Genomic DNA, 6088 nt, shown 5'->3' on the forward strand with positions numbered 1-6088 from the left:
GATTTTGTTGAATGATTTTCAGCTAAATTTTACTCACATGTAATATTAATAATATTCTTCATAATTTTCCCATTTTATTCACTCCCTTTTCTTTGGAATGGGTACAACTATGGATGTCTTCCAGGAGCTGGGCCAGGTAGCTGTGTTCCAAATTTATTGGCATAGATAAATGAGTGCTTCCAGTGCTTCATCCGCTTTCAAAAATGTATTCCATTGGTATTTCCCCCATCCTGGAGTCTTAATTTTGGATAATGCTTTCAGTGAAGTTTGTGCTTCTTCCTTCAGTAACTTTGGGTCTACATAACATGCTAACACTTGAAATGTTTGAATGTCAATCATTTCTTCTTGGCACGTGACTCTGTGTATGCTTTCCGTCTTCATTTTATGCTTCTTACATCATTAAATATTTTGTCCAGAGACTATTTTTTATTCCCATAGAACATCAGTGGGTCACAATCCCTTTGGGGATCGAACCACCCTTTCACAGGGGTCACCTGAGACCAACAGAAAACACTTATTTCTGATGGTCTTAGGAACTGAGACACCACTCATCTATCCATCTCTGGGCGGGTCTGTCCACATGCAGATACACCCACATATGAGTACCTGGTGTGATAACATCATCACGCCAGCCCCATCACATACACCTCGTGCAAATGCAGGTGTATGTGACAGGGTTGGTGCCATAATGTACTTATGTGGACCAGTCACACATGTGTAGAGAGCAGCTACTGTGTAGAGAGCAGCTACTGTGTTGAAAGCAGCTACTATCTCTTAAAAGCAGCTACTGTGTTGAAAGAAGCAGTATTGGAGGTTAAATGACACTTCATGAATTATAATCACTAGGTAAATGTAAAATCATCAACTACTGCAAAATATATATCTGTACCATGGGAGCTTAATCTGGATACTGATCAGTCTTTTAATATTCAGCTGTGGTTGATGTGAATACTGCCCCATGTGAGAGTAACAGGTATGTAAAAAACAAAACAGAATCGTAAATCATTGGAAACGTTAATGAAATGTATTGACTGAACTATGCCATGTATCATCTTTTGTATTATTAAAGCTATTGTAATATATTATTTTCATTAGCAAACCATGCCATGACAATGTATCGTATAGAGAAGAATGTTAAGAAAAGAAAATATAGTGAGGATTTTTTACAGTATGGTTTTACCTCAATAATTACAGCAGGAATTGAGAAACCACAATGTGTTATTTCTTGTGAAGTTCCATCAGCCGAATCTATGAAGCCGAACAAACTGAAACACCATTTTGATAGCAAGCATCTGAGCTTTGCCGGCAAGGATACCAACTATTTTAGAAGCAACGCTGATGGCCTCAAGAAAGCCAGACTTGACAGTGGTGGCAAATACCACAAACAAAAGAGCAGCCATTGAGGCTTCATATTTGGTGGCACTCATCGCCAGAGCTATGAAACCTCACACCATTGCTGAGGATTTACTGTTGCCAGGGGCTAAAGAAATTGCTTGAGTTATGATCAGAGACGAATTTGTTAAGAAATTTAGTGCAATTTCCTTATCTAATGACACTGTCTGCAGAAGAATAGATGACATGTCTGCTGATATTTTTGAACAGGTAATCCAGGAAATTAAACCTGCTCCACTTCCAATATTAATCATCCATCTTGATAAATCTGCAGACATTGCAAACTGTACACAGTTACTGGTTTACGTGAGGCATATTGATGATGGCGACTTTAAAGATGAGTTTATATTTCGCAAACCTCTTGAAATGACAATTACTTAGCGTGATATATTTGACACAGTTGGTTCATTTCTGAAAGAGCATAAGATCTCTTTGAAAAGGTGTGTGGTATTTGCACAGAGGGTGCTCCAGCTATGCTGGGATGCAGATCTGGATTTCAACATTTGGTACTGAATGAGTCACCAAAAGTCATTGGAACTCAATGTATGATTCATCAACAAATATTAGCAACGAAGATGTTGCTACAAGAGTTACAAGAAGTAATGAAAAGTGTCATAAGTTCTGTCAATTTTGTAAAGACAAGCACTTTAAACAGTCGACTGTTTTCAAAACTGTGCAATGAGTTAGATGCGCCAAATAATGCTCTGCTATTTCACACTGAAATGAGATGGTTGTCGAGAGGAAATGCTTTAAAATGTGTTTTTGAGCTTCATGATGAACTCAAAACATCTTTCAATCAGAAAGCAAGACTGCAGTTCTAAGCTCTCTTCAGTGATAAAAGTGAACTGCAGAAAATAGTTTACTTAGTTGACATCTTTACCATCTTGAATAAGTTAAATGTATCACTGCAAGGACCAAATGCAGCAAGCCTCAATTTGTCTGAAAAGACCCGATCATTCCAAATAAAACTTCACCTTTGGCACACACAAAAAAATAGATGAAAATAAAATTTATATGTTGCCTACCTTTATCTACTTTCTTTGAGGAACATGACATTGAACCATACAAAAATATTATGATCATAATTTCTGTGAAAGAACACTTGCACATGCTTGCAGATGAAATTTCATCATACTTTCCAAATCTCTCTGACACCCCATTAGCACTTGCCAGCAGTTCATTCACAGTCAAAGTTGGAGATGTTCCTGAGAAAGCACAAGCCGAGTTCATTGAACTTATTAACAGTGATGCAGTGAGATCTGATTTCTCTACAATACCAGTTAGAAAATTCTGGATCAAATATTTGCAGTTATATCCTGTTCTGTCAGAGACTGTGTTGCACCTTCTTCTTCCATTTCCAACAACATATCTTTGTGAAACAGGGTTTTACAGCTTGTTGGTTATCAAGTTTAAATGCAGAAGTAGACTTGTTGTGGAAGATGATCTTCGTTGTGCTCTTGCAAAGACTTCCCAGAGAATTTCTGATCTGGTGAGAAAGAAGCTATCTCAACCTTCACACTGACATTGGCTTTTTACGCATACAATTTATGCAAAATGTAGCAATGTAGTTTTCTGTTGTTATATTAAGATTGTTACCTATACTACACCATGCTTCAAGACAAGATTTCAATTATTTATAATTAGAAAAAGTATTTCACAATCTATAATTACATATTGTGTTTGTGATTAATCACTATGCTTTAATTATATTGAATTTGTAAATGGAAATATATTCTGCATATCAGATGTTTACATTATAATTCATAACAGTAACAAAATCACAGTTATGAAGTAGCAACGAAAATGATTTTATGGTTGGGTTCACCACAACATAAGGAACTGTATTAAAAGGTCATGGCATTAGGAAGGTTGAGAACACTGCCCTAGAATGTTGCCACTCCAGACTGGATTTTTGTCTTCAGGTCTTTCAGCTAAAGATATGCTGAGTGTGTTCCTCCTTTTGAGTTCCTAATTCCAGGTCTTTGAACATTTCATTATAGTGCGTTCACTTGTCTTCTGGAGCTGCCCTTTGAAATTTACTGTTTAACTCTGTTATGTCACTATCATTTACATATGCTTTCGCTACTCTATGATCAAAAGCAAATTTCAGAGTTTCTTATGACATCCACTTTGATATTTCCCCTTCTTTCCTTTCTTTTTAATACCATTAGCTTTCCATGTCACACACTGTTCTTCAGGTTTCCTGTCATTTGTATTCAGCAAGTCAAATCCCTGCTTCAGATGTTCTCAAAATTCAAGTGGAATATTCCCAAGGTCTTAATTTGGTTCTCATGGACTTGCTTTAATTTTAATAGAGCAATTAATGATCTATCTTACAGTCAGCCCCTGGACTTCTTTGAGCTCCTTTGAGCTTCCCCGTTGTCTGTTCTTTGCAATTGCCTCAGATGCATGTGAACGTTGGACACTGAATAAGGAAGACTGAAGAAGAATAGATGTGTTTCAATTGTGGTGCTAGAGAAGAATATCGAAATTATCATGGACTGCCAAAAGGACAAACAAATCTGTCTTGGATGAAGGAAAGCTAAAGGGCTCCTTAAGGGCAAGGATGTCAAGACTTCATCTTACATACTTTGGTCAAGCTGTCAGGAGAGACCACTCCCTGGAGAACAACATGCAGAGTAAACAGTGGGGCAGCATTAAAGAGAAAAACCGTCACGGATGTGGACTGGCACAGCGATTGCAGAATGGGTCAAGCATAGGAAAGATCTTGATAACTCAGGACCCAGCAGTGTTCATTTCTGTTGTACATAAAGGTGCTACAGGTTGGTACAGTTTCAGTGACCTTAACAGCAGCAGCAAAAACAACATTGTCTCTTCCCCCCAAGCGCTGTCAATTTGATTTCTGTATATCCCGCCTGGAAAAGGCCACCTAAACAGCAGCCTTTTATGTTTACTAAAGAAGATATTTGCAATTGAGAAATTGTTGGTCTTGTGAAATTCCAATATTTGATCTCCAGTTTCATTTCTTTTACCAAGGCTATATTTTCCAACTACTGTGCCTTCCCCATTGTTTACAACTTTTGCATTCCAATCATCATTAATTGTCATTGTATCTTGATTGTATGTTTGATCAATTTGAGACTAAAAAAATTGTATAGAATTCTTCAATTTGCTCATCAGTAGCCTTGTTGGTTGGTGCCTAAGTTTTTGACTGGAGTTCCTGGAATGTGTATAGATATTATCCAGTCACGAACAGCATTGAACTTCAAGAGAGATCTTGAAATACCCTTTTGAATAACGGGGACAGTGTCATTCCTCTTGGGTTAGTTAGTCCTTGCATATTAATCAGTACAATTTGTGGTTGGAAATGGCCAATACCAGTCCACTTCAGCTCACTAGTGCCTAGGATGTTGATCTTTGTTCATTCCATAAAGGTCTAAAAAATGAAACATTGTGCTAATGTTAGATAGAAGCAAATGTGGATAATACTAGACTACTGCAACGTGATGTCCTTTTCATTGGAGGGAAGATTAAAACATTGTTTGGGAAGCATTGAGTTTCTCTTATGATGTTGGAAATTTTGGCAATGGGTATTGGTGATGGTTATACAACGTTACTGTAGTTGTTATAGTGTTGCTCAGAGTCGTTGGGTCACAGTGACCCACATGACAAAGGAAAATTGCCCCATACAGTATTCTTGGTGATTTAAAAAAAATTTGATATAGCCAGTGACTAGGTCTTCTTTTGCAAACCTGCTAAGTGGATTTAAGCCCCAAGCTTTTAATTAGCAGTGAAGTGTTTGACTGTTGCACCACAAAGAATCTTTTTCTGTATTTGGTGTCAATGAATTATCCATGGGATCAATGTTGGCTTTAAACAGGAAAACAAGGAAGAAAGACCTGTATACACTAGCCTCTTCCAGGTACTGGTGATGAAGAAATACATGGGACGAGGGTTTTGACATTATGATGTTCATTCAGCTGGTGGAGACTGAGACCAGTGAGGAAATGGTGTGGGGGTCACGTGTGACATCCTTCAGCTACACAAGGGGGAAGGAAACCCTACTCCACATCTGCCCAAGGTCGATGCCTATGAGGCAGAGGTCAGACGTGTCTGCATTCTCTAAGTTTCGTTATCCTATTCTGAAACCAACAGTCTGTCCCACAGTACTCTACAGTTTTTGCTGAGTTTGATAATTCATTGAAATAACCCCATAGAATTCACAGACAAATTCACAATGATGGCGTCAGGATCATGAAACATTAAGGATACAGTTCTTTTGTCTGCAGCACCTCTTCTCAATCATGCTAACAAATATATCTCTGTGGTACTCAGACTCTTAACCATGTGGTCCCTTGGACTCTGCCTTTCTTGGACAAAGGTTACAACGCTGCTTTTGTGCTGGTATCAGCCCAGAGGGGAGTGCACAGGGTGTGCCAGCCTCCTCCAGAAAACATCAGGCCTTACTTGTTCTCTGGGCTGGAAAGCGCACTGTGTTTAATCACTTTATTGGGAGCTCTTACAGACTCTCCTTTCTTAATGTTAACAGAATTCCCCGTTTCTTGCTTCTGAGAGGGCTCACCAACATCTAGTCAGTTAGAGTCATGTATACCTTATTATATGCTCCCATCCAATCAAGCTCACTAACATCCAGTGAGTTAGAGTCATGTATACCTTATTACATGCTCCCACTCAATCAAACATAGCACTCTAATTATTGTAACCACTAATCCCT

Source organism: Echinops telfairi, unplaced genomic scaffold (assembly GCF_000313985.2).
Source record: "Echinops telfairi isolate 266 unplaced genomic scaffold, ASM31398v2 ScPeMD7_7468;HRSCAF=8506_1, whole genome shotgun sequence".
In the NCBI taxonomy this organism is placed as follows: domain Eukaryota; kingdom Metazoa; phylum Chordata; class Mammalia; order Afrosoricida; family Tenrecidae; genus Echinops; species Echinops telfairi.